This window comes from Lactuca virosa, chromosome 5 (genome assembly GCF_052849685.1).
Source record: "Lactuca virosa cultivar CGN04683 chromosome 5, Lactuca_virosa_CGN04683_v6, whole genome shotgun sequence".
In the NCBI taxonomy this organism is placed as follows: Eukaryota; Viridiplantae; Streptophyta; class Magnoliopsida; order Asterales; family Asteraceae; genus Lactuca; species Lactuca virosa.
The window spans coordinates 67,974,130-67,985,668 of NC_136430.1; the positions used below are offsets into that span (position 1 = coordinate 67,974,130).

The window sequence follows — 11,539 nt, forward strand, 5'->3', positions numbered from 1 at the left end:
TGTCTTTTACCTAATGTATTAAAATTTGTCCCAATAGTAATAGTTCCTATATTGAAAATTTGAACTAAATTCTAGTTAAACATGGGAAGAAACCCAATATATCATTCTTTAGAAGGTTTCCTTTAATTTATAACGTGAAGCTATTGAGTCTTCTTCCATAAGGCAGTGTGAGATGAATTGTTTTGAGTTTATAATTTTTCACAAATCACATATGGGATTAGAGTTGCAGACAGTCTTGGCTTTCCGACAAGAGCACTTGAGCTCTTTACCTTAAAAACAAAAGTTTGGAGTGATAAGGTCACATTCATCGAAAATGTAAAACTTTAAGTTGCAATTAGTGTATATCCAATGGGTATATGTTGTAACAAATTATTTAAAGCTTGATTTCGAGTTTTCCACATTCGAGCGACATAACTCAACTTAATATTGGTTGGTATTTGCAAATGGACTTAACTAAATTACCTTGGGTGAGTCAAATTAGCAAAAATGTTTTAAATGTAAAGGTGCATAGTCTTTTTAGAACGGGCTACTCTCACACACACCCTATCTACTCCTAAATTTGAGGTATGTCCCATACCATCAGTTTAAATGGGTGTTGGTCCATTATTGGTTCATATTACAATATAATTTTGACAAAATGCATCAGTCAATATTACTACAAAGCTTTTTTCTTGCACAAAGTACATAATATGAATGGAAATGATCATTTTAACAAAATACGTGTCAATATGGTCCATATTCCTTTTAACACCTAATGGGAGAAGCCATAAATGTTATTGTTAGTACTATTATCTCTTGAAAATTTGGTAACATCAACAATTTTTAAAATCTAAAATTTACTGCTGGTGTTCCTCCCCTGCCTCTGTCTCCCTCTTCATCTCCTCCTTGGAAACAAGGAAAGTTAATTTTCTCCCCTCCCCTTCTGATCTATCATGTATGAGCACACATGAGTTTGAAGCAATTTCTCCCGATACCACCATCCTTGATATATTTGAAACAATATTCTTCTCTATCCATTTCCTGATTGGCCGTGCCCCATCCATCTGAACAGAACACACAACTATGGCAGTTGGAGTTTAAGTGAAATCAGAAATGGATATTTGATTTGTTACATACCTGATTGAAAGATTCTGCAACTATATAGCCCAGTGCTCCTTCCGTCACTTGCAAGCTAATGCCCTGACTAGCCGCACGAATAGCAACATCTTTTATGAAGAGCCTGGCAATCTGCCTCACTTGATCCCGAGACAGAGGATCAAAAATCACGATTTCATCAATTCTGTTTACTAACTCTGGCTTGAAATGCAGTTTCACCTGTGAAGAAGCAAGCCATTGTATTATATATATATATATATATATATATATATATATCAAGAAGATGTCTAGAAAGAGTTTGGAGTTATTAGAAAGCCCTTACCACTTCAATCAACTTCGAACGAGCTTTGTCCATGGTGATCTTCCCTGACAACGCATCAATTAGATGCTCAGCTCCAAGGTTGGAGGTCAAAATGATAACTGTGTTTGTGAAATCTACTTTGCGGCCTTGGCTGTTTGTCAACCTGCCCTCGTCCAACAACTGCAGCAGAAGATTGAGCACAGACGTATGAGCTTTCTCTATTTCGTCCAGTAGGACAACACTGTAAGGCTTTAGCCTTACTGGCTCTGTCAGTCCGCCACCTTGAAAAGAACGTCCCTCATTTCTGAAACATCAATCAATAAATTTAATAAGAATCTTTCCAAAACCATTTAAATTTTAGTTTCTGAAACAACAAGTCATGCCACTAACAACACCTCACTAATACTTACATATCAACAAAAATACTAATTATTATTAGTATATAAATTCCCAATGGCCTTCCTAGTTGGACTTTTGTCATAAATATTTTACATTTTGGCAGAATTAGTCCCTATAACAAAGATTTTCCTTTTTGACAGATTTAGTCCCTGCAAACTAAGGTTTTACATTTTGGCAGATTAAGTCCCTGCAAAAAAAAGGTCTTACATTTTTGGCAGATTTAGTCCCTGCAATTTAAATGTCTTACATTTTGGCAGATTTAGTCCTTACAACAAAGTTTTTCCATTTCGACAGATTTAGTCCCTGCAAACAAAAGTTTTACATTTTGGCATATTTAGTCCCTGCAACAAAGGTTTTACATTTTGGCATATTTAGTCCCTGCAAAAAAGGTTTTACATTTTTGGCATACTTAGTCCCTGCAATTTAAATGTTTTACATTTTGGCAGATTTAGTCCCTACAACAAAGGTTTTCCATTTTGACAGATTTAGTCCCCTTCATTTCCCTTTTTTTCCACATTATTATCATCTCCAAAATGTCATGACATTTACAACTTTTGATCAAAGCTTCGCACGAATCGCTAACCTTATTCCAACCCGCGACATTGCGCGGGTGTTTTTACTAGAACTCAGTTTATTGTACACATCTATTATATTTCACATATTAACTTATTTATTCAAATTATATAACTAAAAATTTATGCATCACTTGCAACATTGAATAATGTCCATCTCATTATGGAATCGGTTTAAATGATTGTAACCTCGACCAAATAGAGTAACATCATACCACTCATTTGAAGAGTTTTGTGATATAAAAATGATGGGAATAAGTGAAATAGAATTTTGTAGTATGACTAAACCAAAAAGATGTGACTAACCCGGGAGGGGAGCCTATCAATCGAGCCACGGACTGTGCCTCCATGTACTCCGACATATCAAGTCTCACAATAACCTTTTCATCTCCAAATAAATGTGCTGCAAGAGCCTTGGCAAGCTCCGTTTTTCCCACGCCTGTGGAACCCGCAAAGAGAAATGAACCTATCGGTTGGTTCGGCCTTCCAAAACCGGTCCTCGACCTTAGCACCACTTCAACAACAGCCATCACGGCTTGGTCTTGCCCTATGATTTTTTTATGTAGACTCTGGGCCAGCCCCATCAACCTATGTTTCTCATCTGTACCTATACTAGTCACAGGTACACCTATTTGTCGACTCACAACCTTCGCGATCTCCTCGGGCCCTACCGTGTCAGTCAACGTCATATTGTTTCCCTCTGCCGTTATACCATCCTCGGCTATTTCAAGTGCGCGTCTTGCACTCATAGCTGCCGATGAATTATTAGAACGTTCGGCTTTTTCACAAGCTACAATAGCCTCATCTCTTTTCTTTCGGTAATAACGAATGTTTGCTATTCTTTCTTTGTCTCTGTTGTATTTCTTCAATAGCATCTCCAAATTACCTCTCGAATCACCAAGCTCATTTCTTATCTGCAAAAGCTAAGAAATTAGTGTGTTCTAAGAGTACCAAAACAAACACAAATGTAAACAACTGACCTTAATACATTGGGCTTTGCTTGCAGTGTCTCTCTCATATTTTAAAGCCATAAGCTCGACCTCCAGATATGCTATGTTTCTTTCAAGATGAACTATTTCATCCGGGGGGTATCCAATTGAAGTTTTATCTGCGAACACGCTTCATCCACAAGATCTATTGCCTTGTCCGGCAGATATCGTGCTGAAAACAAATTTCAATAAAATTTAGCATCATAAATAAGGACAAAAAAGGATAAATAAAACATATCCATCAAACCTGTTATGTATCTATTGGAATACTGCACAGCTGCAACCAAAGCAGCATCAAGGATCCGCACATCATGGTGCATTTCATATCCCTTTTTTAGCCCGCGGAGGATGTTTATTGTGTCTGGGATACTAGGTTCATCAACTATAACTTGTTGAAATCGCCTTGCAAAAGCTGCATCTATAGAGACATACTTCATATACTCATCGGATGTAGTGGCACCGATCAACCTCGAATCGCCTCTAGCAAGATACGGCTTTAGAAGATTTGCTACATCGACATTTGATCCTTCAACCCTACCGGCGCCAAGAGCTAGGTGGATTTCATCTATAAACAACACCACTTTTCCTCGAGAGGCTTGCACTTCTGTCATGATTTTTTGAAACTTTTTCTCAAACTCGCCTCGGTATTTAGTACCACCCAACAACTCCCCAATATCCAAAGAGAAAATCTGTACATCCTTCATATTTTTTGGTACGTCGCCTTTCAGGATCCTTTGAGCTAGCCCTTCAACAATCGCAGTTTTACCGACACCGGGCTCCCCGATAAGAATAACATTGCTTTTCGATTTTCGACTTAAAAGCCCCGCTATTGTCGTGATCTCGTGATCTCTTCCACTCACGTGATCAAGTCTTTGTGCTTCCTTTAAAAGATCACGACATTGACTTCTAAGAAAATTTTCACCCATTTTCTGATTGTTTACCTAGAAATAAACAAATGATAACAAAAGTGAGCTTTCATTAGAAATCAATGAAAAAGAAAAGCAATGACCTCATACCAAAATCAGTGAACTAGAAAAGCAATCTCCTCATACCCATTTATCATATCATTTGGTACTTTACAACCAATCAAGCATAAACAATACAATTACCGGATGTATTAGAAACTCAAACCAAAAAAATACAAATATACAATGCAATTGAATCAACTTGTTAATTCACCACAATTCTGATTTTTCAAAGCATAAACAGGTTTGTTGTAAGCTTATGCACCTTCGAATCAACCATTATTTCTATAGTAGAAAGCAAATAAGCATGACACGGATGAAACAGCTTTGCATTTTTGGAAATTTCAAAAGCTGAGACATGTAATCAAGCAACTAAGGTAGCATTGTATACAATGTGCTCAAACAACAGTTTGTTAGCATTTTATACAATTACAGAATGTCTAGAAACTCAAACCACACGACTATAAATATAAAATGCATCAAATCACACATCAGCTTGTTCATTTACCACAATTCTGATTTTTCAAAGCATAAACAGGGATATGGTGTGGTAGCTTATGCACCTTTAAATCAACCGTTATTTTTCTATAGTAGAAAGCAATTAATCATGACACAATGAATCAGAACCTGAATAAGAAGTTTACTCAGTTTCATTTTTGGAAATTTCAGAAGCTTGAGTCATGTAGTCCAGCAAAAAGGTAACATTTTATACAATGTGCTCAAACAACAGTTTGTTAAGCTACATGTAACATATAGGTGAAGCCACCGTTCCATAACAATCAACATTCTATATAGAGATAATGAGATATACGAGCTACAGATCCAAAAAAACTCAGCATGAATCAGCTATATGTGTGTATTTCCACCATTAACTTAACTCGAAGGATCAGGATTTACCTCTTGAAATAATCGAGAAGGAGAAGAAATGCGACAGAGGATCAAAATTGAGAGCTAGAATCGAGCATCGGACAAAACCCTAGAATCAAGCAAGACAAAACCCCAGTGTTTTCGGAAAATGGAGAGCATTTAGAAGAAAAAAGAGCGCTCTATGCTCTATTTGCCTGGAAAATGGAAATAGAAGAAAGTAATAGTAAACTCATTTTTATCAACTAATTTAATTATTACTTTATTATGGAATTTATTAAATAGATTTTTTCTTTTTTAAGGGATAACATAATATATGTTTTCCTAATCTAATATATTCTAATAGAACAATAAAATTATGTCAAGGCCATCTTTTCAATCATTCCTCAATTAATTTTCCCGCTCATTTTTTTTATAAAACTTAAATTACCATTTTACCCTTTAATCTTAAAACCTTCATATTTCCAGATCAACTATAATTATCATTTACCCCTTCTCAATTTTAAAATTTGTCCGCCCTTATACTCTCCAACCATCATCTAATCCAAATCCTTTTAAACAGAGGTAACTTTGTGTAATTTAAATTTCTAATCTCTTATAATCGTCAAATATAATATATCTTTGTGCAACTTAATTGGGATAACTTTGTTAAATTTGAAAAGTTACCAACTTCATCCATTAAAATCAATAAGATAAAACGTTTTTTAACCAACTGGTCTAGATCAGTTGGCCACCAGGGTTGCCTGGGTGGTTTTCCTTTGGGAGGTCTCGGGTTCGAGACTTCTTGGAGGCTTTTCCATAGGAGAAAGCAGTGTAAAGGTGAAGCGGATAACCCCACGAGTGAAGGTTCGGGAAAGGCATACTGCCCGCTTGGATGTCACTGCACGACTCGAACCACTAACATAATTTAACTCTGCCGTTCTAAAAAAAAAAAAAAGGTTTTTTTTTTGTAAGTAGATAAACATTATTTAAAATGGTTTTCTATAGTAAAGTCTCAATATTTTAGAAAAACTTTAAAAAAGTCTAAAAAAATTAAACAGAAAAACCCAAAAAACTAGTTATTTTTTTAATTTAGTTAATTTTGACATTTTTAGCAGGTAAACGTCTATGTGGCATGCCAAGTTGGCAATTGAGGTGGCATGCTATGTCTGCGAAATAAACAAGAAAAAATAGATTAAAGGATTCGAACTTGGCACCTATCAATCATAGATTAAGGGATTCGAACTTGGCACCTATCAATCCAAAACGACCCATTCAGCCAGTTGGTCAAAAAAACTGCGGGAATTTGACTTATTAAGGTAATTAAGTATTTCATATGTTCACATATGGGTAATATTGTTTTTTTTGTACTCATTTACCCAATTAACTTTTAAGTATTTCACAAATAACCAACATTACCGGCTATTACTAGTTTTAGCCAGTAACATTGATTTAGCTCGATTAAATACATTACGTGGAATCTTACGTGGCCATTACACCCCTTTGTCATTTAATTAGGGTTCGTCATCGTCAGCTTGGGACAAGCTCTAAAACACACCTCGATTACCTTCTTCTGTGAGAAATCAATCGATACAGCAAATCGACGATTAGGGCTTGGAATTGAAGGTACGAGTTGAAGTCGACTGCTAACATGGCATCCTCTGTTGGGTTTTGAGCACTATAACACTTCCTAAGTGCACATGCAACCCTAAATGCTTTAGATCTATGTTTTCATTAATTATACATGCATTTTCTTTTTCCAAAGCATTCACCCTAGCTAGCATACAATTGAAGCTATATATAATCAAAACATAGTTAGGATACATACATCTTGAGTAGGGTAGAGTTCTTGACCTTTGAAAGCTTAAGCACCTCAAGTGTGATGCCTCTAATGGTTCACAAACACCAATATGCAAGAGGAGGTTCTAAGAGAATAAGTTACTTGTCTCTTTTGAAGGTGCAACCGATCTTGGTGCATGGAGGGGTCTATTTATAGTTGTGTCAAGTGCTAGGGTTACACTTTGTAAACCCTAATGATCCATGACTTTCCACATTCCTATGATCCATGGGTTTAACCTCCATGGACTATCCATGAGTTATATTATTGGTTTAGCCCACTTACATAATCATAGATCACTTAGCCCACACTATAAGTATCATTGATTTAGATAATCAATCCCTCCATATTTAATTAGTCTCTTTTGACCACAAAATTAATTCCAAATTAATTCTTGGACAATACTAATTAAATAACCATATTAATATATTATACTTATAATATATTAATAAATCGTAAATAACCTTATTCTCATAAAACCATCCTATCAAATTGCACTGGTGAAGGCAACCCAAAAGGACCATGCTACTCAGGTCAAGTACATACCGGTTATAGTTATGTGCTTAGACACCAAATCCAACAGTCTCGCACTTGGATAAGTCTAATAACTATAGCTGCCTATGTGAATTCAGGATCCGACTTAGCAATCGTAAGCTTCCAAAAGCCGCTGTCAACTCTGACCCAGTCAGTGACGTATTGTAATGCCCCGATTCTCAGGTATTGTTTAAATAAGATTTATTGGGTTAAGCTCTACTCGACGAGTTGGTTGACCTACCCGTCGAGTAGCATCGGGGTGGGATCGCGTGTTAAGTGACCTACTCGACGAGTCCATATTGGGACTCGGCAAGTAGGAGCTGGCAGATGGAACCCTAAATCTCGGGGTTTGCACCCCTATTTAAAGGAGCCTCAGCCTCCTTTGGCCTCTTTGCAGTCTTTGAGAGCTCCTTAAAACCCTAATTCGTGTGGTATTCCATTTTGGTGTGTCTTAAGCTTGGAAAGAAGGTTGGCTAGAAGAGAAAAGCTAGAAGTGCAAAGGAATTGAAGCAAGGAAGGTGTGGGAAGCAGAATTTACCTCAGCTAGCATCCTTTGGAGGTATCAAGTTGCCATCCTTACTTCCCTTTTTCCTTTTGTTGAGTTTTTGGGGGTTTTTATGGATTTTGAGGTTGATAAGGTGGGATATGGACTAGATCTGAAGTTGTAACTTCAGATCTGGACCCTCCTTAAGTTTTAGAATGATAAAGTTGTTGTATTGGTCGTGAATGAGGCCCTCCTTGGGTATGAGACCCCATTAAGAGCTTAGATTTGGCTTTTAGAACCTTTGTAGCTATGCATGCACGTAAAGTTTGCAACTTTACGTGAAAAAGCATGCCCTAGAAGCTTGGATCTGTGATTTGGAGCCGCTGCATGGCTCAAAAATAGGTCTGTATGGAAAAAGGACTGAATGGACTCGGCGAGTCGCAAGGTATTGTTTAAATAAGATTTATTGGGTTAAGCTCTACTCGACGAGTTGGTTGACCTACCCGTCGAGTAGCATCGGGGTGGGATCGCGTGTTAAGTGACCTACTCGACGAGTCCATATTGGGACTCGGCAAGTAGGAGCTGGCAGATGGAACCCTAAATCTCGGGGTTTGCACCCCTATTTAAAGGAGCCTCAGCCTCCTTTGGCCTCTTTGCAGTCTTTGAGAGCTCCTTAAAACCCTAATTCGTGTGGTATTCCATTTTGGTGTGTCTTAAGCTTGGAAAGAAGGTTGGCTAGAAGAGAAAAGCTAGAAGTGCAAAGGAATTGAAGCAAGGAAGGTGTGGGAAGCAGAATTTACCTCAGCTAGCATCCTTTGGAGGTATCAAGTTGCCATCCTTACTTCCCTTTTTCCTTTTGTTGAGTTTTTGGGGGTTTTTATGGATTTTGAGGTTGATAAGGTGGGATATGGACTAGATCTGAAGTTGTAACTTCAGATCTGGACCCTCCTTAAGTTTTAGAATGATAAAGTTGCTGTATTGGTCGTGAATGAGGCCCTCCTTGGGCATGAGACCCCATTAAGAGCTTAGATTTGGCTTTTAGAACCTTTGTAGCTATGCATGCACGTAAAGTTTGCAACTTTACGTGAAAAAGCATGCCCTAGAAGCTTGGATCTGTGATTTGGAGCCGCTGCATGGCTCAAAAATAGGTCTGTATGGAAAAAGGACTGAATGGACTCGGCGAGTCGCAAGGTTAATTCGGCGAGTCATATGAAGATGGCCGTGAACTCGACGAGTTGGATGAACAACTCGGCGAGTCCGATGAAGATTGCCATAAAACTCGACGAGTTGAAGAACAACTCGGCGAGTCGGATGAGTTTTCCCTAGGATATGTATGCGTGTGAATCCGTCGAGTTGCAAGGAGGGAACTCGACGGGTGGCCTTAAAGTTTGAACGAGAATCGAAGGAACTCGACGAGTCACCCCGATGACTTGGCGAATTGGAATGTGCTTCAAGGAACTCGGCGAGTAGCCGAGGGTACTCGACGAGTTGGGGGTCAGCATAGACTGTTGACCTTGACTGAGGACTTTGACTTTGACTAGGGGTTGACTAGTGGGTTATGGAGTAACTTATAAGGTTAAGGACTTATGAGTATATTGTACTATGATCATAGGTGGTGGAGCCTTTGTCAATTGATCCGAGAGTTGGAGTTTATCTTCCGAGTCGACATCTGCAAGGTGAGTTATCCTCACTATATCGATAGGGTCTACGGCACCAAGGTCGGCCCTTTAGTTGTTATTGTTATGGTATGCTACATGTGGTTATGATCTGTTGGATCGGAATCAGGGTAGACAGTATGTTATGCTCTTATGATCCGTAAGGATTAGTATGTTAGTGACCTGCTAGGTCGGTACTCTAGTTACGAGAGAGTTATATGATTGATGATCAGTGAGATAGATATGTTTGATGTTGTATATATGCCAGTATATGATAGCTATGCGCATATGGTTATTTGCTTGTTGGTTGGGTTGAGGCGGTCCTGCTTTGTGTTGTAGGCCAACATACCCTATGAACGGTCCAGGGAGACTGTAGGCCCACGTGGCGGACCATTCATGCCGAAGGCTCGAGATAGATTCAGACAGACTGTAGGCCCAGTAGGGAGGTCCAGTCAGGCCGATGGCCCAATATGCATATTGATTGATTGATTGTTACTGATATGGCATTGTCAGTGTGGTATTGGTATTTTGGGGGTAGCTCACTAAGCCCTCGGGCTTACAGTTTGCAGTTTATTGTTTCAGGTACTTCAGGAGATCATGGCAAGGCGAAGGCGTGACCGTACCGCTCTTCATCCTTATGTTATGATTTTGGGACACTCTGATGGATATTGATTTGAAAACATTTTTGTAAACGATGCTATTTGATTTTTTATTTTTGATTGAAAAGTTTAAATTTGGCGCAAAATTTATGGATGTTACAAGTTGGTATCAGAGCCTTGGTTTGAGTGAATTGGAGGAACACTCGTGTGAATCCAGTCTCAAATCAAGGAGATTTTCGGAAAGTAAGTTTTAAAAATGGTTTTCAAAATAAAGGATGGAGGATGCAGAGGGTACGATCATCCGGAGCCTGTAAGTCAACCCCAAAATACCATACAGTTATTTGATATTCTGATATGTTAGAACAGCATGCTAGTGCTAGGCTAGGGATCTTCAGGAATCGCATGATAGATTTGCCTGATTATATGATACCTATTAGCCTAGGGTTTCTTGTATATGGAATTGACACCATAACTGTAGATGTTTAGTATATGCATCACGGTTGTGTATAGTCAAGATCTTATAGCCTGATAATGTCTGATTCGACCTTAGGGTAGGATTGGATATTCGAAAGTCTATCGGGTCCAGCGTTATGTGCGGCTAGCATACACTAGCGCTGCAGGGGCTGATGGAAGTTCCATGGAGGTATGAGTTGTACAGAGCGGTGGGATCAGTTGTGAGATAGGCGATACCCCCTAGTAGTGAGGATTGAGCGCACATTATGTTGAGTATAGTATTAGGGCGTTGTGGTGATACTTGAGACAAATATGGGTAGGTGTGGAAGGTAGTATGGGCCCGTACTACTGGAAGCACAGGACCCATACGCGTAGCAAGGAAGTCACAACCCCTAGGATTTGTGGGTTTTGGTCTCCCGATATTATGTTGGTTATCTGATGTCTTGAGTGTACCTTTTAGTATAGTGGTGACGAGACATTTTGCTGTTGGGTCCGGATCAGGATCGGGATCCGGATCAGGGTCAGGGTCGGGAGACGGAGGGTCAGAGGTGCCGGTAGCACCTGAGCCCGTGGTTCAGATAGGGACTGAGGAGTTGGATGCCAGTATCCGGGAGATTCTGCATGATGAGGTCGTTGCGGCTTTCCGAGCGCAGCTATCAGAGATGTTTGGGTCGATCAAGACCGCGATGGTTGAGTATTTTGATGAGCAATATGCAGCTCTGGCAGAGACAGCAGCCGCTGCAGCCACTTCGGCTGTAATTGCGGCAGGGGTTGGAGGAGGAGCCGACAGGGCTTTCCAGTACCGGGACTTCG

The 11,539-nt window shown here is 39.1% G+C and overlaps 1 pseudogene across 1 annotated transcript; it reads right to left on the reverse strand.

Annotated features, from left to right (window-relative positions):
• Positions 1-724: 724 nt before the first annotated feature.
• On the reverse strand, positions 725-5,333 carry LOC145111892 (chaperone protein ClpB1-like; annotated as a pseudogene). The gene is made up of 7 exons (XR_013710373.1): positions 5,219-5,333; positions 3,604-4,297; positions 3,348-3,528; positions 2,674-3,281; positions 1,418-1,700; positions 1,117-1,314; positions 725-1,043 (listed from the first exon to the last, which is right to left on the reverse strand). The product of XR_013710373.1 is annotated as a chaperone protein ClpB1-like (transcript).
• Between the last annotated feature and the right edge of the window lie 6,206 nt (positions 5,334-11,539).